The following is a 26,265-nucleotide window of genomic DNA, read 5'->3' as shown; positions in this document are numbered from 1 at the left end:
CGTTTCAGTAGTTGGAAGCCATAACAGGTCTGCAATGTGGGTAGGGTGGGAATAAATACTTTCTAAAATCACCCACGGTTTTGGGTCCTGAAGATCAAACCAATCTGTAGCCTGATTCAGCATACATGCAGTGTAGTATGATTCTACATCTGGGTAGGCAACTCCTCCCTCAACTTTGGACCGTATTAATATTTGCTTTGCAATTCTAGGTCTAGCCCCTTTCCAAATATATTTAGTCAAAAGTTGGTTCAATTTGATAAAACAGGCTTTTGGGAGGGGATCTTGGGATAGAGTCAAATAGGTACATCAATTTTGGTAAGAGGACCATTTTAGCCGCAGCCACTCTCCCAAGCCAAGAGACATTGTGCATCATCCAGTCGCCAGTTAGCACTGCAAAGGCTCTCAACAGAGGGTTATAATTGCAGTCAATAAGGTGTTTTTCTGGTGCCAAGTTAATTCCTAAGTATCTCAATGAGCAGGTTTGCCACGAGTCATGCTCACTTCTTGCCTCTTGTCTCCTTACCTGCACCTCATATCACCTGTTTGTCTCCCCTTCCCTCAAGATTGTAAGCTCCTTAGAGCAGGGTTCTCTTTCCTCCTGTTCTCACAGCACTCTTCTTGCATTTCAATTACAGCTCTCTTACGTACAATCTATACCTACATCAATTCTCACTCACTTCCCTATATCTCAGCTGTATTGTGTACGAAGATTTGTGATGTTAATTGTGCTCTGTTTTTGTTTTTTTCGGTCGCTGATATTTCTAGTTCTGTATACCCTGTACTGTTCTAATGTGTTCAATATATACGGCGCTGCATACCACTTGTGGCGCCTTATAAATAAAAGTATAATAATAATCTAAAATAAATAAATAAGACATCTGACAGGTGCACTGCCCCAAGTTTCTGACTATTTCTAAACCCTTCATGTGGGGTTCAATCGCAAAAGACTTAATGATCACAATGTAGTAAGGCCCCTTGTTGGTTTACTCATGTTCGAATGCCATCCATACTGCGTTCAGGGGTGTGCTACTACAGACAAAACAAGTGAAAATAGTCTGTGTTTAAAACAGCATGTGCGGAGGAGCAGTGTGTAGTGATGGTCTCCTTATTGAATATAATAGTTCAGCATGTTTTATAACATATGATATTTATGTACCCAAAGGTTGCTATTAGTGTAATTTAATTAATTGTCAGAATTAAACAGGTTCCCCTGCTGTATAACACAAACTACTTTTCTTTAATGGAGTGAGTTAAACATTTCTAGCAAGATCTCTTGTGTGAGAGAAAAAATGTTTTTCTTCTACGATCCCATGGCAGCCTTCACATTGGGATTTCATCCCTCCTCCTTGTAATTAGACAGGTTACTTTTTTCACAGGGACCTCCCCTTCCTGTATAAATCCCTGCTTCTCCCAGACCCTGGTGTCTTTTTTTTCCCTGTTTCCTTGTGTAGTTAGAGGCAGGAGTGGTTACTTTATTTTTGGCTCACTTCATAGATACAGGGATCACTTGGGGAAGACCAGCATGGAAGCGTGGCTCTGGTTAGAGTACTGTCCATGAAAGAGGTACAGGAGCATAAAGTCGGTAAGTCTCCTTGAAAGAAAAGTAAAATGTACCTGAGCCGCCGCATCGGGAGTACAGACGGCGTTCGGGACTTCAAGCTGCGGCACGGGTAAGGCATGGCGTTCTGTTAGCTGCTTGGAGATTGAGAGCGGCACGTGTAAGGACTACACGGACCAACATGCATAGCGCCGGAGGCTAGTTTCGTCCGGCGCGAGGTCTCAGAACCATAACAGTGACACGCTTCCGCCACATCGGGACTACAGAGTCCAGGAGGCATTGCAGGCGGTCGATTTCCGGCACTAGCACGCTCCAGTCGCGCTCTGCAGAGTTTAAAAGCCTCTGAAACAGTAGGCAATATGGAGGCAGTCTGGAGACCAACCGGAGGTGTATTACTGACAGTGCTGTGGCAGTTTGTTTCTGTCAATCTGGTTAAGGTAGGACGGGATTCCTTACAAAACATATGTAATAGATTCTTGTAGGAACATAACTTATGAGGTTTTATGTTCATACAGGTTCTCTGGCATAATGGATCTGCCCCCCTAGAGAGGAGAGTGCCCCTGTGAGGTGAGCCCAGTTTATTTTGAAATGTACAGGATAGGTTTTTGGTTGTAGCATAGTGACAGGCATTCTTTATCCATAGTGTGCCGGAGAGTGATGTACATACTGGAGCTAGAAAGAAGACAGTTAAAAAGAAGCATAGAGAGATATGTTGCATGAATTGTGACAAGAAGTTTGGATTTGTACAAGGCAAAACACTATGTGAACAGTGTGAAGTACAGCCTAAGGAGGATTCAGGAGCAAGCAGTGACATTCATGCTAAAATGCTTAAAGACTTGATGGACTGGATGAAACAGTCCTTTGTTTCAAAAGAGGAATATATGGAGCAGCAGGGGTCTAAAAGGTCTAGAGACCAAGCAGGTCTTTCATATGATGATCCTAATACCTCTGATGACCCAGATGGGGCACAGGTTTCCTCTGATGAGCCTGGTGAAATTAAAGAAGACACTAGAGTATTTAATTTTGATACAGTTGAGCTCATTCTGAAGAATATATATAAAACCATGAATTATAAAGATCCAGTGACACCTGTAGAAGGTGCGGACGTGTTATTTGAGGATAGGTCAAAGAAAACCAGATCTTTTCCTGTACACCGTGTGATTAAAGACGTCATTAATAAGTAGTGGACAAATGTGGAGAAGAAACAGGGTAAATTTTTCCGAGTGGATCGGATGTATCCCATTAAAGATGATGAGTTCGTTAAATGGTGTGGCTTACCAAGAATAGATGCAGCTGTGGCGGAAAGTTACATCACTAAATACCTTACCTTTGGAGGACAGGGCCTCCTTTAAGGATACAATGGATCGGAGAATGGAGAATTCACTAAGAAAACTGCATTTCTCCACAGCAGTGTCCCTGAAAGCTGGAGTATCAATGGCGTCAGTATCGAGAGCCCTTAGAATGTGGTGTACTACTCTTCATAATGACATTGAGGAGAAGATATCCAGACAATATCTATTGAAGAATTTAGAGGTTATCCAAAAGTCGGTTGAGTTCTTATGTGAAGCTTCATTGGATGTTACAACATTCGCGGCTAGAGCAATGTCAGCAGGTGTAGCCACAAGAAGAGCTCTATGGCTAAGGCCCTGGTCCGCTGACTCCAATTCAAAGAACCGATTAGTATCATTGCCATTTGAAGGAGCCTTTTTATTTGGAACCAAATTAGATGCTCTAATTCATAGACTCACTGGAGGTAAATCCTTGAAGTTGCCCCAGGATAAGAAGAATAGTTTTCAATATCCTACAAGCTCCAGACAAGCATTCAGAGAAGCTAAATCTTATAGGCCGGGTAGACCATATAATCAGAGAGGGGCATTCGCCTCTTCACGTCAGTCCTTTCGACAGAACTTCCGAAGAAGTGGTAGGCAATGACAGACAGCCGTTTCCCCCAGTAGGAGCCCGCCTATTACAGTTTTCCAGCATATGGGGGAGTTCAGTTCAGGACAAATGGGTACAGAACATAGTGACCGAAGGTTATCAACTAGAGTTTGTTCAGATACCTGTCAAAGATTATATTATGGAGTCAAGAGACCCAAAGTCGATATTGGAAAACAGAGAACTGAAGAAGATCATAGTCAATTTACTACTAATAAAGGCGATAGAACCTGTCCCATCAAGTCAAAGGATGGAGGGATTTTATTCCAATCTTTTCCTGGTAAAGAAGAATACGGGGGGCTTCAGAACGATAATAGACCTGAGGCGTCTGAATCAATATCTGGAAGTAAAGAAGTTCCGCATGGAAACTATGAAAACGATTACGGCAGGAATAAGAAGAGGAGACTTTATGGTGTCTCTGGACTTGAAAGATGCCTATTATCATGTTCCAATTCACCACAAACACAGAAGATTTCTCAGGTTTTCATTAAAAGGAAAACACTACCAATTCACGTGCCTGCCTTTCGGGTTAGCCTCATCCCCGAGAGTATTCACAAAGGTACTAATAACAGTAGTGGCAAATCTCAGAAAAAAGGGGATTCTGTTATGGCCGTATCTGGACGATATTCTCATAGCGGCTTCGTCCAAGCAGACTCTGAAAGCATCTCCAGATAGTTATGAAATACCTGCAGTCTCACGGATGGCTAGTGAATCGAGAAAAGAGCCAGTTAAAACCAACACAAAGAATAAAGTTTCTTGGAGTAATGATAGACTCCATGAAGTTCAACATTTCCCTGTCAGAGGAGAGATGTATGAAGATAAGAGACCTAGTCGTATCATTGTCAAGAAGAAGAGTTGTGATTCTCAGAGATTGGGTGAGGCTGCTGGGAATGATGTCATCCACGATTGGGATAGTTCCATGGGCCCTATGGAATATGAGAGAATTGCAGTGGGCAGTGCTTCCGTACCCAAAAAAGAAGATGGGCAAAGACAGAAAAGATATCGCTTCCAGACAAAGCAAAGAAGTCTCTGTCATGGTGGAGCAAACCAACCTTAAGGGACAAGGTAACATCATTGCAGGTTCCCCGATTCTTAGTCATCACAACCGACGCAAGTCACTCCGGTTGGGGAGCTCACTGCGAAGGAGAGACGGTACAGGGTCTATGGACAAAGAAAGAGAGTCTAAATTTGTCCAATTGGCGAGAGGCCGAGGCAGTATGGAGAGCAATCGAAGCCTTTTCTCCAAGAATCAAGAAATCAGATTTAAGAATCTTTTCGGACAATACTTCAGTCGTGGCATACCTAAATCATCAGGGGGGTACGAAGAGCAAGTCCCTCATGAATGTAATCTCAAGGATACTGTCATGGGCAGAAGAGAATCTGAATTCCCTAACAGCTCTATTCATGCCAGAGAAACAGAATATTCTGGCAGATTTCCTCAGTCGCAATCAGATTCTTCCAGGCGAGTGGGAATTCAATAGAGAAGTCTTCAGGGAACTGACCAGTTGATTTGGGGTTCCAGAAGTAGACCTTATGGCGACACACTTGAACAGAAAGGTAGAGAAATTCTTCTCCAGATATTATCTTCCCCTGACATCAGCAGCGGATGCCTTTTCAGTCCAGTGGACATTCCAGCTAGGATATGTTTTCCCTCCAGTTCCACTAATTCACAAGGACTTGAAGAAGATAATGGAAGATCAAGTGGAAGTAATAATAATTCTTCCTTTCTGGCCTCGAAGAGCCTGGTTTACAACAGTCCAGAGATTGGCCGTTCTAGGTCCTTGGACACTTCCAATAATACCGAATCTACTAAAGCAAGATCAAGTATTACACCCAGATCCAGCTACACTAGCTTTGACGGCTTGGAGATTGAGAGGAACTCCTTGAAACAGAAGGGTCTTTCAGATCAAGTTGTTGCGATCTTACTACAAGCAAGAAAGAAGGTTTCTTCAAGTATTTACTATAGAGTATGGCGTGCCTTTATCAACTGGAGGGGAGTAACACTACCAATACAAGAGGTATCCACAGCAGAGGTGTTACAGTTCCTTTGTAGGGGGTTTTTCCGAGGGTTTGGCCAACTCTATATTAAAGGTGCAGATTTCAGACTTAAGCTGGTTAAGCTGGAAAGCTGGCAGAAGAGCAACTGATAATAAGATTCTGTAATGCAATCAAGAGATTGAGACCGCCAATTAGATCACTAGTAGCGTTATGGGATTTGAATTTGGTCTTAACAGCCTTGATGAAATCCCCCTTTGAACCCTTGTCAGAGATTCGCTAATATATTTAACCTGGAAGACAGTGTTTTTAGTTGCCATAACATCGGCAAGAAGAGTCAGTGAACTGCAAGCCCTTTGGGCTGAAGAACCTTATTTAAAGATGCTTCCAGGAAGAATAGTCTTAAGAACAAATCCACATTTCGTTCCCAAGGTGATTTCTGAATTTCACCTTAATCAAGAAATCTCTTTACCTTCATTTTATCCAGATCCGAAAGATGAAGAGGAAGAATTATTACACAAGTTGGATGTGGTAAGAGGTATTACCATTTATCTACAAAGAATGGAAGAGGTCAGAAAATTGAAAAGCCTATTCATCATTCCAGAAGGAGCTAGAAAGGGGCTTTCGCCTACCAAACAGACCATTGCTAGATGGTTAAGAGAAGTTATATCATTTACGTATAAATTGGAAGGAAGAGAAGTTCCGGCAATCGTTACGGCACAATCCACGAGGGCTACTGCAACGTCTTGGGCATTGAAGGCAAAGGCATCAATCAAGGAGCTGTGTGATGCTGCCACTTGGTCCTCAATTCATACCTTTTCAAGGCATTATGAGCTAGATGTATCCAGAACCCAGTTTGGGGGTCAAGTTCTGCAGAGTGTGTTTCAGAATTAAATGTTATAGAACATGCATTTGTGTCCCTCCCTTTCTTATTATGGCTTTGGTATTTCCCAATGTGAAGGCTGCCATGGGATCGTAGAAGAAAATGTCGGATTATACTCACCGATAATTCCTTTTCTTCTTGAGACCATGGCAGCCATTATTTGCCCTCCCTTCGTGTTCTTTTTTCCCAGGAATATGGAAGGAGACACTCAAAAAGACACCAGGGTCTGGGAGAAGCGGGGATTTATACAGGAAGGGGAGGTCCCTGGGAAAAAAGGCTTCAATTATACTCACCGATAATTGCTTTTCTTCCTAGAGATCCCATGGCAGCCAATACCTTGGGGTTTTATCCCTCTCCCTTCAGATAGACAGGTTGTTTTTTTTCTAGGACCTCCCCCTTCCTGTATAAAGCCACTCTCCTCCCCTTCCTCCTTGTCTTTTTGAGTGTCTCCTCTGCTTAGGTCCTGAAAAAAAACACAAGGGGAGGGCAAACTAATGGCTGCCATGGGATCTCTAGGAAGAAAAGCAATTATCGGTGAGTATAATTGAAGCCTTTCTTCTACGATCCCCATGGCAGCCAAGACCTTGGGATAATACCAAAGCAGAAAGAGGGAGGGACACAATAATATCAAGTAAAGAAATTTAATCAGTAAGCACACTGTGGAGAACGTGTTCCCCAAAACATGGTTTTGAGACATTAAGAGCGTAATGTCTGGAGAAAGTATGCACGGACTTCCAGGTAGCTGCGCCGCAGATGTCCTTGATCGACGCTTGAGCCTTCCTTGCCCATGATGTCGCCATGGCCCTAGTGGAGTGTGCCTTTATGATGCTCGGGACTTCTTGGCCCTCTCGCTCATAGATGAATGAGATGAGGTCACGAATCCATCTTGCCATGGTTTGTCTGGATGGAGACATACCTCTTATTGCACCGTCCATGACTATGAATAGATTTTTTGAAATCCTGTTCTCCTTCACTCTGTTCAGGTAAATAGTGATACCTCTCACTAGATCCAATGTATGCCAAGCTTCTTCAGTTTCATCCTTCGGTTCAGGATAGAATGCTGGAAGAGTAATTTCTTGATTTATGTGGAAGGAGCTTACTACTTTCGGTAAGAAGTCGGGGTGTGTTCTTAACACCACTCTGTCTGGGAACAGTATTAGGTAAGGCTCTTCTGTATGAAGGGCTTGCAGTTCGCTGATTCTTCTCGCTGATGTGATTGCGACCAGAAACAGGATCTTCCAGTTCAGTTATTTCCATGACACTTCTTGCAAGGGCTCAAAGGGCTCTTTTGTTAGAGCATTCAGGATTAAGTTCAGATCCCAGGGTGCCACTAGTGACCTAAATGTAGGACGGGTCCTCTTGACGGCATTACTAAATCTTTTGAGGAGATGCTCTTCCGCCAGCTTTTTCACTAATAAAACACTAAGGGCCGAGATTTGAACTTTTAGGGTTGATGTAGCTAACCCTCCTTCATAACCCAAATACAAGAACTGTAGTACTTGAGAAATGGTGGTCTGATCCATATTATTCGCTGATCCCCGCCAACGGATAAATGCTTTCCATATTCTATAGTACACTAAGGAAGAAACTTCCTTCCTTGCCTTAAGTAGTAAGTTAACTACTTGATCTGCTAGGCCTCGATTCTTCAGAATCCTCCTTTCAATTTTGATGTTTGTTTCCAATGCTGCCCCTCTTTTTATATATGGAAGAATTGTCCATTGCAGATCTCTTAACTTCCAATGTGCCCATGGAACTGTTCCAATGGCTGAAATCATCATGCCTAACAGCTTTAGACAGATTTTTAGTTAAGTCGATTTTGACTTCACTATATTCTTGGCCGTAGATCTTATTCTTTGACATCTTTCTCTTGAAAGTTTCACTTCGAACGCTTCGGAATCTATCACGACCCCCAAGAATTGTATACTTCTTGTCGGATTCAACTGACTTTTTTGGAAATTTATTATCCAACCATGAACTTGAAGAAATTCTATTACAGTCTCTACATCTTCTTGGACTTTTCTTTTTGAGGACGCTGCATTCAGTAGATTGTCCAGGTACGGCCATATCCGAATGTGCTTCAGTCTTAGTTCCGCTATTAGCGTGATTAACACTTTCGTGAACACTCGGGGGGGGGGGGGGATATAGCCAGTCCAAAAGGGAGACATCTGAATTGATAGTCTTTCCCCATCACACAGAACCTCAGGAACTTTCTGTCTTGGATTTTGATTGGGACATGATAATATGCGTCCTTGAGATCCAATGATACCATAAAGTCTCCTGCTTCTATGCCCGCCAGGATTGACTTTTGGGTCTCCATTCTGAATTTTCTTGTGTTTATGTACATATTCAGGTTTTTTAGATCTAATATAGTGCGATAGCTCCCCGTATTCTTTTCTACTAGAAAGATGTTTGAGTAGAAGCCTTTCTTCTGTTCTTGATCTGGCACTGGTTCTATCGCTTTTATGTTTAATAGCTGTGTCACAATCTTTTTCATTTCTTTTCTTTCTACTCCTTTTTTGGGAGTTCTTGACACCCAGAATCGGTCTCTTCTTGGGATTTGTATAAACTCTATCGAATAACCCTCTTGTATGATTCTTATCACCCATCTGTCTTGAACTGTATCTGCCCAAATCTTTGAGAACTGCAGCAGACGGGCTCCCACACAGGGACTGTAGTTGTCATTGTCTGGGCCCTCTTCTAAAGTTCTGACGAAAGGACTGCTTAGATGTTTGAAACAGTCCTCTCTGATTGTAGGGCCTTCCTGGTCTGTATCCCCTTGCCGCCCTGTATTGCTGTCTAGCTGAGGACGTAAACGGGAATTTTGGCTTTTTATCTTGCGGTAACTTGAGGGATTTGCCGCCTGTGATTCTGTGGATCAATGCGTCCAATTTCGAGCCGAATAGCTGTTCGCCTTCGAACGGAAGGGATACCAGCCTATTTTTGGAGTGAGAGTCTGCTGCCCAAGCTCTGAGCCATAAAGCTCTTCTTGTTGACACGCCTGCTGCCAGAGATCTTGCTGAAAAAGATACCATGTCTAATGATGCCTCACAAATAAATTCAATTGCCTTTTGCATCATCTCAAGGTTTTTTAAGAGATATTGTTTGGAAATTTTCTCACCAATATCGGTATGCAGAGATGTACCCAAAAGTCTCAATGCTCTAGCCCCTGACTTCAGTGCTACTGCTGATGAAAAATGCAGTTTTCTAAGGGACCCCTAAATTTTTCTGTCCATGGGATCATTAAAAGATGCCCCATCTTCTAGAAGGATTGTGGTCTTGGAAGTTAACTCCGCCACTGCCGCATCTACCCTCGGCAATGTGCACCATTTTAAGAACAACTCATCTTTAATAGGATACATATGGTCTATTCTGGATAGTTTCCCTTGACGTTTATCTAGATTTGACCATTCCTTTGAAATTATATCTTTCATAACTTTATATACTTCTTTTTAGCTGTTTTCTTTTTAGGGATTGTAGTTGCTTCCTTAGTAGGCACACTAACAAAAAATAAAAATATCTGTCACTAACTATAAAAATTTACCAGAATCTTGTTATCCTAGAAAATCCTAGAGCTTACCTCACAAGGGCACTATCAGACTTATGGGGGGGGGGGGGGGGGGGGGGGGGGGGAGGGCAAATCCATTTTCCTGTTGTAGCAGATACACAGACCTGCATAGACCAAACCATTTAAGTTTAGCACACCTTATTCATGTACTTTGTATACAACAAGGAAAACAAAACACCTCAGTTTTCCTACCTTACTCAGAAGCGCAGCTGACTTGAGACCAGTGCATGGATTAATCACCCACTCTATCTCCATCTGTGCAGGGTTTAAATACCCCTCCTCCACATGCATCCTGGGACCTGCCCCAATGCCCTGTGGGAAATGCAGTCCAATTTTTCTGGCAGAATTTTAGGAAGCCCCAGCGCTATCCTATAACCGCCGCACTGCCTTGTGGGTGTTGTAGTTTCCGGCGACGGCCGCACACTTTGCCGCTCGCTGGAAGTTCAGCGCCATGCCCCCGCTGCCTTGTGGGAGCTGTAGTCTTCTGGCGGCGGCTATTCGCAACAAACATCCCTCTGTTTGCTTTGCCGTCTGCCGGAAGTTCTGCGCTGTGCCCCTGCTGCCTTGTGGGAGCTGTAGTCTTCCGGAGGCGGCTATTCGCGGCAAAACAGCCTTCCTGCTATGCCACCCGCCGAACCTCTGCTCGCCCGCCGTCTGCAGGCTCTGCTGCCAGAAAACCCAGGCTCCACATGCATTTGTCGGCTGCTGTTGGTGATGGGATATCTGAAAAACCTTATACAGCCATGTAAGTCCATACAGCTTCTGTCTTTTCCTGCCTGAGTGCAAACCCAAAGGGACACAATATCCAGGCTTGATTGTATGGGCAGGCACCTTCATAGGTCACACTCCCATAAGCTCTACCCCCCAGAGTGAACCCTTGCTTTAAAGGAGGTAAGCTCTTGCTATCAAAATAACAAACCTATTCCCCTAGTCTAACTGAACACTAGGAGACAGGAAAAAAATACAAGGAGGAAGGGGAGGTCCTTGAAAAAAAAAAAAAACCTGTCTACCTGAAGGGAGAGGGATAAAATCCTAAGGTCTTGGCTGCCATGGGGATCGTAGAAGAAAGTAACCTGTCTAATTACAAGGAGGAGGGATGAAATCCCAATGTGAAGGCTGCCATGTATATTATCGGTGAGTATAATCCGACATTTTTGTTGCAAAAAGATGATACTTGTTGCAAATTCCTCCTATGGATATGGATTAAACCGCAAATAGATTTTTCTATTATATATACACACAAGGGGTAGAAGTTATAACGGTCTCACATTTGCAGGATGATTCTTCTCAATGATGTAGAGAATGACGGTTTAATTTATTGTTAATTAATATGAGACAGAGATATATGGGCAGAGCTCTGTTAATAGAGTTGCCTTAAATTGGGTACAGCATCCTGCTACAGCCTATTTCTTTCAGCTCTATAATATAGTATTCATTCTAGCACCCGCCATATTTGAAAACCCATGCAGTTCCTCTTCCCTGCCTGGGGTGTTGCTGTCTGCTGTGGTGTTTCTAGCACAGGTCTGGTTTGCATATCAATGCTGATATACAGACCACACTATGCTAGAACCTCTACAGCAGACAGCGACACCCCAGGCAGGGAAGAGGAACTGCATGGGTTTTCAAATATAGCGGATGCTAGAATGAACACTATAATATATGAGATAAAGAGTCAGTACAATGCAGGTGGTAGCAGCAGTTTTGTAAACCGAAAAATCCCCTGCATGCACAGTGCGTTCACATCAGGCACTGAGCCATGATTGACATCAGTGCAGGCTATGCGGTAAAGTACCCAATAAGTTAATTGGTAAATTAGTACATGTGAAGACCTTATAAGGGCTATGGATCACAGTGGCTGAGCATGTAAGACACGGATTTAGGAGAGACACACACAGTATGTGCACGGCTAGTGATGCCGGAGTGTGCTTCGCCTTCCGCTTCCTCAGGGCAACCCATAATGGTGCACCAGGCTGATTTAAAAAGGCAGTGAGTTCGGTAATTGTCCAATTACTGCGGCTAACCTTCCTCCCACCCTCTTATGTTGCAGGTTGTGTTTGTACATTTATATAGTCTCTAAATAACATCTCAGACTATACAAATGTACCCACCCTGCCTGCAATTAATTAACAAGTCATTCTCTACATTAGGGGTGGGTAACCTCAGGCCCGGGGGCCGTATGCGTTGGTCAGACAGTCACTAGGTCGACATGCAGAAAGGTCAACATGGGAAAAGGCCGACATGGGAAGAGGTCGACATGGGAAGAGGTCGACATGGACGTTAGGATGACATGAGGAAGGTCGAAAGGTCATAAGGTCGACATGGGGTTTTCGCTGTTTTTTGACCCGAATGTCAACACAGTTGACATGAACACAGTTGGAAGTGAGAATCGGACCCTCGCATCGCTCACAATGCTTCGGGCACAGTGGCTCACTTCGCTCGCCACACTATTATAATCTCACTCCATGCACTAGTGGATGGTAGGGCATGAAATACCGCCTGTCAGCACATGTCGGCTCAAAAAACAGTGAAAATCCCCATGTCGACCTTATGACCTTCCTCATGTTGACCTTTAACCATGTCGATCTTGTTCCACATCGACGTAAAACCATGTCGACCTAAAACCATGTCGACCTTTCAGCATGTCGACCTAGTGTTGTTGACTTAATGTCGACCTAGATCAGTCGACCAAACGACCGTTTCCCCAGGTCCTGACCTGGGTAGAACATGACTATGACCTGGGTAGAGGGCGGTGTAAATGGGTACACTGGGTCATCCGACCCGGCTCCCATTTACATCAATGGGGGACCGCAGCATCCGCAGGTTGTACTGGGGGGCACAGACAGCCTGCGCTGTTGTCTGCTATATTCAGCAGACAGCAGCGGAGGAGGTGAATGGATGCCGGTGTGCGGCATCCATTCACCTCTCGGACGATGACTGGAGGGGTGCACGGGAGCTGGGGACAGCCCAGCAGCTTACCTTGGTGCTGGGCTGTCCCCAGCACGGCGATCGGTGGTCCCGGCGGGGATCACCGCGGGCCTGGTGCTTGGAGATGATGTCATTACATTTCTCTAAAATGTGCAATGTACAGAACGCTTTAAGGAGCCGCATCCCGCTGTAAGCTCCTCTTCTCCTTCTGACACCCTCCGTGTACTCCCTGGCTAGCAGCTGTACATGTCCCAGACAGGGTATCTTCTACTCTAGTAAGCCAGTACTACTGTTGTTTTTTGCACCCTCAATTGGTTGCACAGTGGACTAATAGAACACAGTTTAAAAAGTGTAATTAAGTCAATGTTTCAGCACTGTATTGTGCTTTTTTCAGGTGTGTGTGTGTGTGGGGGGGGGGGGGGGGGGGGGCAGAACATTTGCCTAGGGTTCCAAAAAACCTAGCACAGGCCCTGTGTATCACACCCAGTGACGGCTCGTACCTTATGGCAGGAGGGGTGCTGCCGCTGTCCGCAATGCCAGCATTCCCCCTGCCGCCGCTGCCCCCTCCTCCTGGTCCCTGCCGCAGGCAGTGTTCCCGGTGTTGAATAACGCTGCTCCTGAATGCACTTATTTGCATTTATACTGAAGTAAAAAAAATGTGTTCTTTCCTATAGGGGTAATAGAGTGTCTGTTCCTTGTCTGTTACAGGTCCGGAAAATGAGCAGGATGACTAGTGATATTTGGCATCATTTCCATAAGAACACGAAGGACAAGAAAGGGATATGCAACCATTGCAAGGTGTCTATATCTATAGCGGCAGGATCAACAGGCAATTTGATGAGACACATGAAGTCAAAGCACCCATTGGTACAATTACATCATCAGGGAAATTCTCAGCGATCGCCTTTAGTGGATGACTCCGGAGAAGGAACTTCTCAAAGTGATTCTACTCCACGCCCAAGTCCCAGTCCCAGCGTCTCTTCGTTTCGTCCTGAAGAGTGCAGTGAGAACAATGTCACATCTCCACTGGCACCATTGTCGACACAGCAGTCTGTTCAGTCATCGATGAACAGATTCATTGAGGTCATTAGACCACTTTCAATAACAAAGAAACAGTCTTTAGATATTCAGCTACTAAAAATGATATGTAAAGAATATCATGCCTTCGCTCTTGTTGAGAATGAGGAATTTAAGAAATTTGTAGCAATGTTACATCCAGGTTACAAGCTGCCAAGTAGGAAAACGTTGGCAAACAGTTTGCTTCTATCAGTGTATCATGATGTTTATATAAAGTTAAAAATGTTGTACATGCTGCTCAAGCTGTTTGTGTTACTTGCGATGGTTGGACGAACATTAATAACGAAAGTTATTATGGTCTTACTGCACATTATATAGACAGTAAGAATTGTTGTATGCAGTCTTGCCTGCTTGAATGTTCAGAGTTTCCTGATCGGCACACTAGTGCCAATATTGCTACCTGGATAGGGAAAGCACTAGAGAAATTTTCCATTCAGAACAAGGTGTGCGCTGTAGTCACAGACAATGCCGCCAACATTAAGGCCAGTCACAGAGTTAAATCTTAGACATATTTCTTGTTTTGCTCATTCTTTAAATTTAATCGTTCAAGGAGCTATTTCTGGATCAATTAACAATGTTGTGACTTCAGCAAAAGAGCTTGTGCGGTTCTTTAAGAAAAGTAGTTCGGCTTTAGCAAAATTAAAAGAGATGAAAATTTCCTTAAATAAAGAGCAGCTAAAGCTGAAACAAGATGTTCCAACAAGGTGGAACTCAACCTATGATATGTTAGAGAGTGTAGAAAAAAATAAGGAACCAACTGTGTCTACGCTTGCACTGTTAGAAAATAGTACTCCTCAAAATACTGATGTACCACGCAATTTTACTCAGGAGGAGTGGGACGTTATGACCCACGCTGTTAAATTGCTAGAGTTGTTTAATGCCATAACTACGGAAATATCAGCTGAAAGTAATGTTTCATTGTCAAAGACGACCATGCTGTATAGAATGATGATAGAAAGTGTTAAAGAGTATATAGAAATCAACCCTGATGTTCCTGAAAGCATTGTTACATTAAGCAAGCTTCTCTTCGATGGCTTAATTAGGCGGTTTAGCCACAGAGAATCGGTTGAGTTAATTGCACAAACAGTTCTTTTAGATCCAAGGTTTAAAAGAGAGGGATTTGGAGATGAACAAAAGTACAAAGCTGCCTATAAGTCGCTTATCGGGAGGGTTAAAGCGGCAGCTCAGAATAGGGGCGCAACACCAAGACTTCAGCCAGCATCACAAGCTAGCACTCCTTCTTCTATTGTTTGGGGCCGATTTGATAGGGCTCGTAGCCATTTGCATGCTAGGCAAGACCCCACAGCAGAAGCTACCGTCGAAATCGACAAATACTTAAATGAACCATATTTGGTACGCACATGTGACCCTTTGGAATGGTGGGAGACAAGGAAATTTACTTACCCAAATGTGTATGCAGTGGCAATGAAACGATTGTTTATTCCTGCTACCAGCGTGCCCTGTGAGAGATTGTTTTCTAAAGCAGGGCAGATATGCACAGAAAAGAGAAGTAGGCTTCTGAGCGAGAAAATAAGTAAAATGTTATTTGTAAACAACAACTTGCACCTTATTTAGAACAAGAAAGTTTTGAAAATGTTACTCGGTCGAGTATGTTCTTAAAAAAAGTTTTACATATTTTTACTGTTTATTTTTAAGACAATAAATGATTGTTGAACAAATTATGCTTCATTATTATTAAATTACCCTTTCAAGAATTACCAGCAACTTGAACAGTATTGACGCCAATCAGCTAATCAGCTCCTACCTGTCATGTTTCAAACCAAGCCTGTAACTTTAGAGGAAGGATCTGATTGGCCAGTGATAAAAAAAAACAGACACTATCACTTCACAGAGCTTAAAAAATCTTAAACCCCTTAGTGGCACATTTATCAAACCATATTTGCGGCTAAATCCCTGAAAACACACGTTTTCGGGGTTTAGCAGCAAATATTAAGTATCCCCTAAATGTATCATCTGGGAACCGCAGCAGGAATCTCCAATCCCTGCTGCGATCCCCCTTTCAGCGCCGCCGGCCGCATCTCCATAGGTTTCTATGGGGGATGCGAAGCTGCCCGATGTATCAACATCAGGCAGCCCGGCTTCGCACCCCTGGGCTACCGCCATTCTGAGATGGCGATAGCCCATTGTAGTCTATGCCTACACATCGCACTGCCCAGCTTGGATGAGAGGGGTCAGCGGGGGTCTGACCCCCCGGCTTCCGGGTTAGGGCTTCGCAGGGACGGGCTCCTTTCGGAGCCCTGTCCCTGCGCCCTCAAAATTGATAAATTGCCCCGATATGATCAATACACCAGGACACCACCTTCTCACAAAGGATTATTCCCTGTATTTGTCATTGTACAAGTATATAGGTAGGCATGAGGGAAATGGTTGTATTTAATGGGTGAGTAGACACTTTTATTTTTATATCATAGGGACCCCCTCCTCCCTCCCGAAACTGGCAATGAAAAGGGGTCTTTAAGAGGGAGGCCTGATTTGTACAGTGAGATACAGAATGTCAGACTCCACCTCCCCCTACAGCCGTATCCGGCGGCGTGTATGCCTGAAATGCTGAGGGCCTATTGGGGAGATATTCGAGGGGAGGGGCTACAGGCTAATTGTAGTAGTACAGAGACCGGTAGCCCCATAGGAAGGGACCCTGAGATATATAAGGGGGGCAAACCCAACGTATTCAATATTCAATTATCTACGGTGTTTACCACGCAGGGCTATTCAATTATTAGTCAATTTCCCCTGTGTGTAAAACCATAGATTGTGCTGGCTAATACTGCAGAGAACAATCTATGTTAAGTGCACCACCTAGGTCAGGGTTAGAGAACCTTTGGCCCCAGCTGTTGTTGGACTACACATCCCAGCATTCCCTGCAAGTTTTATCATGGCCAAATAGCAAATTGTAGCAGGGCATGCTGGGATGTGTAGTCCAACAACAACTGGAGGGCCAAAGGTTCTCCATCTCTGACCTACGACTTTGCTCTGTTTCTGGACTTCCCTCTTAACGAATGATTGCTATTACCTGTTCTAAACAGGTAAATGGGTAAGAAAGGTGTTTCCACACAGGTAATAACAATCAAACATTAAGAGGGAAGTCCAGAAACAGAGCATTGTGTCCCTTCTGGAAAGGGTCATGTTGGGAGGTATGGTACACTGACTCAAACCATAAATAACTGTCTTTTTTACACAAACAGAGCTGCCGACCCGCCCAAATGATACGTATCTTTTCACAGACCGACCCGGCGGGACCCGGATTGCTCAGTGACCCATTTTGACCATCTCTAAAATATATATATATATATATATATATATATATAAACACAGGGGGCCCAGCACTCACCACAACAAACTAACTCACCTTAACATTCAAATAATCAATAAATAAATAATGGGGTTTTAGTTCATGAATTGATCAATGCATTTAAGCTTGCAGCCCATCGCCAAGGGACCCCATTTCACTGCAAGTCCTACACTAGCAACTGTTGTTCTTGAGAACCTGGCACCTGCTTACACATCATATCTAAAATGAACATGTGTTTTTTTTCTCTGGGTTAATGCTCAACTGCCAAGTAACATGGCTTTTATAAGGTGAGACAATCCCAAACACAGCACCTGAATTAGAATTAAAGGGGCAGCTGTCACAGGTTTCAGGTAAATGAGCTTATCAAGGGTGCATGAGAAAGCTATGATCACAGTAACAGAGGTTAATTAAAAATCAACCCAAATATATAGATACAGAAGTACCAACACACTCGCCATTCCTAGGAATGGGGTGCAAACTGCACCCACATCCCAGGGTGGGGTGCGGTGGCCTGTGACCACACACTCTAGTAAATACAAACACAGGGGGCCCAGCACTCACTACAACAAACTAACTCACCTTAACATTCAAATAATCAATAAATAAATAATGGGGTTTTAGTTCATGAATTGATCAATGCATTTAAGCTTGCAGCCCATCGCCAAGGGACCCCATTTCACTGCAAGTCCTACACTAGCAACTGTTGTTCTTGAGAACCTGGCACCTGCTTACACATCATAGCTAAAATGAACATGTGTTTTTTTTCTCTGGGTTAATGCTCAACTGCCAAGTAACATGGCTTTTATAAGGTGAGACAATCCCAAACACAGCACCTGAATTAGAATTAAAGGGGCAGCTGTCACAGGTTTCAGGTAAATGAGCTTATCAAGGGTGCATGAGAAAGCTATGATCACAGTAACAGAGGTTAATTAAAAATCAACCCAAATATATAGATACAGAAGTACCAACACACTCGCCATTCCTAGGAATGGGGTGCAAACTGCACCCACATCCCAGGGTGGGGTGCGGTGGCCTGTGACCACACACTCTAGTAAATACAAACACAGGGGGCCCAGCACTCACTACAACAAACTAACTCACCTTAACATTCAAATAATCAATAAATAAAGAATGGGGTTTTAGTTCATGAATTGATCAATGCATTTAAGCTTGCAGCCCATCGCCAAGGGACCCCATTTCACTGCAAGTCCTACACTAGCAACTGTTGTTCTTGAGAACCTGGCACCTGCTTACACATCATAGCTAAAATGAACATGTGTTTTTTTTCTCTGGGTTAATGCTCAACTGCCAAGTAACATGGCTTTTATAAGGTGAGACAATCCCAAACACAGCACCTGAATTAGAATTAAAGGGGCAGCTGTCACAGGTTTCAGGTAAATGAGCTTATCAAGGGTGCATGAGAAAGCTATGATCACAGTAACAGAGGTTAATTAAAAATCAACCCAAATATATAGATACAGAAGTACCAACACACTCGCCATTCCTAGGAATGGGGTGCAAACTGCACCCACATCCCAGGGTGGGGTGCGGTGGCCTGTGACCACACACTCTAGTAAATACAAACACAGGGGGCCCAGCACTCACTACAACAAACTAACTCACCTTAACATTCAAATAATCAATAAATAAATAATGGGGTTTTAGTTCATGAATTGATCAATGCATTTAAGCTTGCAGCCCATCGCCAAGGGACCCCATTTCACTGCAAGTCCTACACTAGCAACTGTTGTTCTTGAGAACCTGGCACCTGCTTACACATCATAGCTAAAATGAACATGTGTTTTTTTTTTTTTTTTCTCTGGGTTAATGCTCAACTGCCAAGTAACATGGCTTTTATAAGGTGAGACAATCCCAAACACAGCACCTGAATTAGAATTAAAGGGGCAGCTGTCACAGGTTTCAGGTAAATGAGCTTATCAAGGGTGCATGAGAAAGCTATGATCACAGTAACAGAGGTTAATTAAAAATCAACCCAAATATATAGATACAGAAGTACCAACACACTCGCCATTCCTAGGAATGGGGTGCAAACTGCACCCACATCCCTAGGAATGGCTGCATCCCTTGGCGATGGGCTGCAAGCTTAAATGCATTGATCAATTCATGAACTAAAACCCCATTATTTATTTATTGATTATTTGAATGTTAAGGTGAGTTAGTTTGTTGTAGTGAGTGCTGGGCCCCCTGTGTTTGTATTTACTAGAGTGTGTGGTCACAGGCCACCGCACCCCACCCTGGGATGTGGGTGCAGTTTGCACCCCATTCCTAGGAATGGCGAGTGTGTTGGTACTTCTGTATCTATATATTTGGGTTGATTTTTAATTAACCTCTGTTACTGTGATCATAGCTTTCTCATGCACCCTTGATAAGCTCATTTACCAGAAACCTGTGACAGCTGCCCCTTTAATTCTAATTCAGGTGCTGTGTTTGGGATTGTCTCACCTTATAAAAGCCATGTTACTTGGCAGTTGAGCATTAACCCAGAGAAAAAAAAACACATGTTCATTTTAGCTATGATGTGTAAGCAGGTGCCAGGTTCTCAAGAACAACAGTTGCTAGTGTAGGACTTGCAGTGAAATGGGGTCCCTTGGCGATGGGCTGCAAGCTTAAATGCATTGATCAATTCATGAACTAAAACCCCATTATTTATTTATTGATTATTTGAATGTTAAGGTGAGTTAGTTTGTTGTAGTGAGTGCTGGGCCCCCTGTGTTTGTATTTACTAGAGTGTGTGGTCACAGGCCACCGCACCCCACCCTGGGATGTGGGTGCAGTTTGCACCCCATTCCTAGGAATGGCGAGTGTGTTGGTACTTCTGTATCTATATATATATATATATATATATATATATATATATATATATATATATATATATATATATATATATATATATATATATATATATATATATATATATATATATATATATATAACAGCAGGTAGTGGACCAACTGCGCTGACAGGTGCAACTACTCCAGCCAATTTAGAAGAACTTGGTAATCAGGTTGATTAAGCAAGTCAGCACTAAATCCAATTTTTAGGATTGCAGCCTCCTCCAAACTCCCTGGACTCTGGGAGTAAGCAATGGATCTGTCAAAAAAGAGGCACGCCCTCTGACGAAGTTTTACTACGAAACTAGTTAGGGTGAGGCCTGTGACGTCTGCTGTGTGTGTACCCGGCTCCCCTGCACGCCTCTGTTCCTACGGCTTCCAACAACACGCTGTTCTCACCATCTGTGATCCCAGTGGGTGATCCTGGTTGGCGATAGTGCTCCGGACAGCTGGTAGGAGTTTGCCGGGTCGTGTTGTATATACAAAAGCCTTGTGGTACCCAGCCCACACCGTTCTTTTTTATGGTACAAGCAATTGTTTTTTGTCTTTCAAAAAATTGTTTTTTTGAAAGTGGTTTTATGATCATTTTAATAAAACTGTCATTTATGCACTATGGAGCGCCCCTCCTGTCCTCTTCTTTGACATATATATATAAATAACAAAAATCTATTTGCAGTTTAATTAATAGCCATATGACAGAATTTGCAACAAGTATTCTCTTTTTGAATCAAAAAAACATTTTTTCTCTCTCACAAGAGATCTTGCTACAAACGTTTAACTCACTCCATTAAAGAAAAAGTGTTTTAAAAAACACACTGAACTATTATATCCAATAGAGAATCACTACACACACAGCTCCCCCCGCAAGTGCTGTTTTATACACTGACTATTTTCACCTGTTTGTCCTATATGTTTTCCTTTTAGATAAACTTATTAAAGGTTATATTTTATTAGATTTTTCTCTCATTATGGTGAACCACATAAAAGAGCCCTACACACATGCCGATGTGTGTAGGGCGACCTAGCTATGCTAGGTCGGGCAGTTCTGCTCCTCTGTCACTCAGCACACAGAGCTGACAGCCCACACACAGAGCAAGCTGTCAGCTCTGTGTTCTGAGCGAGCTGACAGCACCAGTGTTCTCCGGTGGGAGAACACTGGCGATGCCGATATTGATGGACACTGCTCATCAGTCTAGGCCAGCGACGTGCGAGGACGTGCATTTCTGTCACTTTAGCCCCTACACACACACCAATGTAGGGGCATTTTCTAAGTGACTTTGCCAAACTAAGCAAAGTCGCTTAGAAAATGCCTTAATATCGGCATGTGTGTAGGCCCTATTAGACAAATTATTATCGGTTCTAATTATACTTCTAAACCCTGCATACCAATGATGTACATTTTGCCAAAAAGCATAAGAATAAAACAAAACCCCCAAATCAACCACTTTTTTCTTTTACGTGGAATGGTTTGGAATAACATTTCTTATATAAACAACACTCAGAATGTATGTAAATGTTCTTCTGGTAACATTGTTTACAGCAAGAGTTTGAAAATTCTAAACTATACCTTAACCCTTTGAGTGCCAACATCTCTGTGAGAAATGTGAAAAACATCTGCTAAAAATGCCAGCATCGCTCACATCTGTTATATAAATCCAAATGTGTTTTTTATATTTCCTATATAAGGTAAACATTACAGGTCATTATGATGACTAAAAATGTTTGCTTGGCAATTTTCACACCATTCATTTGAAACTCAAAGGGTTAAAATAAGTAATTGAAACAGGGAATTTATTTGTTTAATGTTCCTTCTAACATATAATTATTTTAATTTAAGATCATTATTAGAATACATTGATAGGGATGGCAATGGGCACTTAGTTTGCCCCAAATTATATATTGGGAGGGAGGGACACCTTGGACTAAATACCTTAATTCCACCCTAAAAAAAAAAAAAAAAAAAAAAAAAATGCTGATGCACTCTATAGTGCCAAGCATTACTAATCAGACTAATTATAATAAACTATGCTATTTAACAGAGCAAAAGTGAGGTGCTTATTTATTTATTTATTTATTAGCAGTTTCTTATATAGCGCACACAGATTCCGCAGCGCTTTACAGAGAATATTTCACCATTCACATCAGTCCCTGCCCCAGTGGAGCTTACAATCTATATTCCCTACCACATGTACATGCACACACAGACATTCTAGGGTTAATTTTGTTGGGAGCCAATTAACCTACCAGTATATTTTTGGATTGTGGGAGGAAACCGGAGTACCCGGAGGAAACCCACGCAAGTACGGGGAGAATATACAAACTCCGCACAGTTAGGGCCATGCTTGGCACTTTTTGGCCACAAGTCCAGGGGACGCACCAGATGAGGTTTACTTGACATTTGTTGGTGGGCCCATCTTTTTTTGGCAAAAATTAATCCCAAACACCTTACTTCAGCTCTATTTTACATTGCAGAATGCTTGGTACTTTTTTTTTTTGGAATGGGCACCTACATGGGCCAACCCTACTTTTTCAACTCACTCTATTGAGGACATATTAATTAAAAGGACAGAGTTTGGATAATTTTTATAAGCTATATTGTGGAATTCTCTTTTTGTGGTTTCTAAAAACGTCAAAAAAGAGATTGTATGAGGAAAACCGGTCGAAAATGGGCATTCAGACAAGTTGGTTCAATCCACTTAATGGAAATAACTTGTCTGAATGACTGGGTTTGTGAGTGGGCAGACATTTGTTGTTTGGTAATATGCATTATTACATTTTCATTTCAACAAGCTTATATTAGTTAATCAGCATATTATAGTTGGTCAATAAATTGGAAGAATCAGCAGATTGGAGGACAAAAAAAAAAAAGCTTGTGATATTTTAGATAGATGCACCAAACTTTAAGAGGACAGGTGGAGGGGAAGTCTAAAGCAACTGATCACATTCAAGCTAGACTGTACTAAATAAATGAAGAATTTCATAGTTAGTTGCTATGGGAAACTCCTTGGTGATTTGCCAATAGCGTAAAAAAAACTCACATCTCATATTATTAACCCAGTCACAATCTCCACACTACAAACAGTAAAAAAAAAAAAAATGGTACAGGACCTATTGCACTTCACAGCCTATAATGTAAAGTGTAAACAGATGCATGTAGTCATCTCACCTGATCGAGATAAAACATGTTATTCTTAATTCCAAGATCCGTGAAATGTTAATTGAACAACCTGCCTCTCACAGCTGTGTGATTGTGTGTGATTGTGTGTAATATGAGTGTTGTGTGTCCCGAAGAAGCGACTCGCACATGCGCAGTTGAGTCCTGCCGCGGCGAAGCCCGAGCTCCGTGTGCGACTGCGTGCAGCTCAGTCCTGCACCAACACAGGGGGGAGGGGCTGAGCAGCTCTGGAGGGATCAGTATTTGGCAGGAAGGCGAGGCCTGGTCCTGGCAGCAGAGTGACAGGCGGCCCTATAGTAGCAGCCAGCTCCAAATCTGGCAGCGTATGGAGAGGGAGGGGAACAAGCTCTGGAGTGTCTGAGCGGAGGGCTTGGAAGTTCAGGAGGAGTGAGGCGGGAGCTGCTCCTCCACAGCGGCGCACACTGGTGGTGACGGAGTCTGACAAAGGAGGGAGGAGGATTGGGGTAACTGACCGCAGGGGAGCACTGTGCCGCAGCCATCACCTGGAGGAGGACCGCGGTACTTAGCTGCCGCTGGGGGGGGGATGGAGGGAAACGCATCGTAACTACCTCCAGGTAAGCGGCGCCCGCCCGCCCGCGCTGCTCTTTGTATTCTGTCCCCGCACGCACTCCCGTACCTACTCTACCCGCCTGTTGCTCCCAACTCTTCACACACTCACACACAGCTCCGAGTCTCCCCTGGCGCGCAGCGACGCCCCCTTGTGTTCCCCTTCACTGACGTCACAATGCCTTTAGACTGTATGACGTAAGGCAGCTGTCTGTAGTGTTACACCTGGGCTGGGGTGCACGGGTGCTGCGGTCAGTAGCCGGGCTGCGGATGGCAGCGGCAGGGTCCCCGGGGTGTCAGAGGCTGCGGGTGTGGAGAGAGCCGGTCACTGCGTGTGCGCGTCTAGTCTGTGTCTCAGGCTCCGGGTTCCTTTGTCTGCTGCTGCTGCCTTCCGCCCCCTCCCCCCTCGTCTCTCTCTCAGGCTGAGTCGCTGCTGCAGGTTTGTAAATACTGGACCAACACACACAACATGGCTGACACTCCCGGCGGCGGCTGCTAGGGCTTCCTGCTCCTGCGAGTACCCTTCTACCTTCTGCACCCCCCCAGCTCACAGGGTAAGCACCCCGCACACTGCCGGCTGTACTGTGCATGCACCGCTGTCAGGCATCGGCATGCCAAGTGAGGAGGAGTGTGATAGCAGCAGGCCCGGTACCCACAGCCCAGCCTGCTGCCTTTATAGTGTTTGCTATTTGGGGAGGGGAAGGATGCACCAATTTTTTTTGCATTGAAAGCGTACTTCAGTTTATTTGTGCCATCAGGTGGACCTGTGTACAGTGTATACATGTCCCCTGGTCATTATCTGTGTGTGAGAACAGACTGCGAAGAATGTGGCTGCTATGTATGTGTTCTGTGCAGCAGCGATCATTGTGCTCCAGCTGGAAGCAATGGATCAGATCTCCTATGCACTGCTGCCCAGGTGTGTGCTGCTGGAGAAATCACTGGGCATTTGGTGAACCCTGCACACTGGAAAACCTTGTGACTTATACTATTGTCCAAAGAAAAACAAAATTGCTAAAGAGTTGCATGTAAATGGAAGGATGTAGCTATGATTGTGACCTTGCCACTGTTTCTTCCCATTCTGACTGCTGCATCACTTCTACTATCCTGAAATTCATTAAATCCTCTGCCTGATTTTTCACTTGATGAATCATCTTTGCACAATAGTTTTTGAGCTTCAATGTGGAAGTGGCATGCTCTAGTAATTGTATGCATTTTAATGAACTTTGTAGTTGTAAAACTTTGGAGCAATCATTTGTGAGTTTATAAATCAGAAATGATTTGCATTTATTTTCATTATGGTTTATCAATCAGTTCTGTTGCTTTGTTTTTAACATCCACACACTTTTGTTTATCAATGTTAATTGTTTGTATTGCTTAGGGCAGGGGTTCCCAAACTGTGCCGTGGCTCCCTGGGGTGCCTCGGGACACATGCAGGGGTGCCCTGGGTTGGTAGTCCAGGACCAACTCAAATTATTAATGGTTAATTATTTATAAGCAAAAGCAATGCTGGTGGCTGCCATTAATAAAATGTGTACAAACAGAAGCAAATCCTGTCCTTTACCACATACCTGACCCAAAGAATCACATATAAACCCAATCTAATAAATTTATTTTTGGCCTAGGGGTGTCGTGAAAAAATTTTGATACTCTAGGGTGCCGTGATTCAAAAAAGATTGGGAACCCCTGGCTTAGGGGATGCTTCAGGAAATTGTTTTAAGTTCATGGGGCATGATGTCTGGTAACAGATTATATATGTATTGTGCTTGTCACTTTTATACACACAGCATTACTGGTTTATGTTGAAGTTCAATAACGTTAGCTGCCACTGCTTATGTGCCTTTTACTATTTATTTTTTTTCACAATCCCAAATCAGTATCGTTTTTATTATTATTATAAGCTGGTAGGGTTGTAGTGATTATATTTTTCCTTCAAATGTTTCTATTGTGATTTTTAAGGAAAATGTCCCATTAAAAAATAGCTTTATTTTACTACTGTTTTGGCATTCACATGTCTTCAAGTTTTTATAATCAGAAGAATGAATGGTAAGTTTTTATTAATGTGAACTAGCTGCCTGATTTATTTTGTCTTTAGTTGTTAAGGACTTGGGAGAAAAAAAACACCAACACCATAATACTGTACATGGTTTAAGTTAGTGTAAATAATCAAAATAGTAATGCATGAAGATGTTGTCAGAAAGCTACCCATACTGACTACATCCAGATCTAATGCAGGCACTTGGAGTTCATCTGGCAATCAGATTTTTATGCTGGCGGACAAAATTCAATACAAGCATGCATCAGAGTCTGGCAATCACTCAAAGTAGTACTGATAACTTTGCCCCATTGCCTTCTGTGAAAACTTGGGTTCCAAAATGTAATTGGAATTGCGGCACTTGGTATGAAACGAAGTGAATAAATGTGAC

The 26,265-nt window shown here is 43.3% G+C and overlaps 2 protein-coding genes across 4 annotated transcripts in view; one reads left to right on the top strand and one right to left on the bottom strand.

Annotated features, from left to right (window-relative positions):
* Positions 1-24,519, bottom strand: part of NXNL2 (nucleoredoxin like 2) — a 56,205-nt gene extending 31,686 nt beyond the window's left edge. The window contains exon 1 of the mRNA XM_083187406.1: positions 23,267-24,519. The gene's annotated coding sequence lies outside the window, so the exon portion shown is untranslated. The remainder of the gene's footprint in view (positions 1-23,266) is intronic.
* SPIN1 (spindlin 1) overlaps positions 23,484-26,265 on the top strand; it is a 49,036-nt gene continuing 46,254 nt past the window's right edge. The window contains exon 1 of one of the 3 annotated variants that reach the window (XM_083187373.1): positions 23,484-23,850. The gene's annotated coding sequence lies outside the window, so the exon portion shown is untranslated. Of the gene's footprint in view, positions 23,851-24,018; positions 24,397-26,265 lie in introns of those variants that run through there. The other 2 variants (XM_083187383.1, XM_083187363.1) reach the window with 2 other exon arrangements.

Source organism: Crinia signifera, chromosome 1 (genome assembly GCF_055691185.1).
Source record: "Crinia signifera chromosome 1, ASM5569118v1, whole genome shotgun sequence".
Classification (NCBI taxonomy): Eukaryota; Metazoa; Chordata; class Amphibia; order Anura; family Myobatrachidae; genus Crinia; species Crinia signifera.
This window is presented reverse-complemented; position numbering and strand designations above follow the sequence as displayed.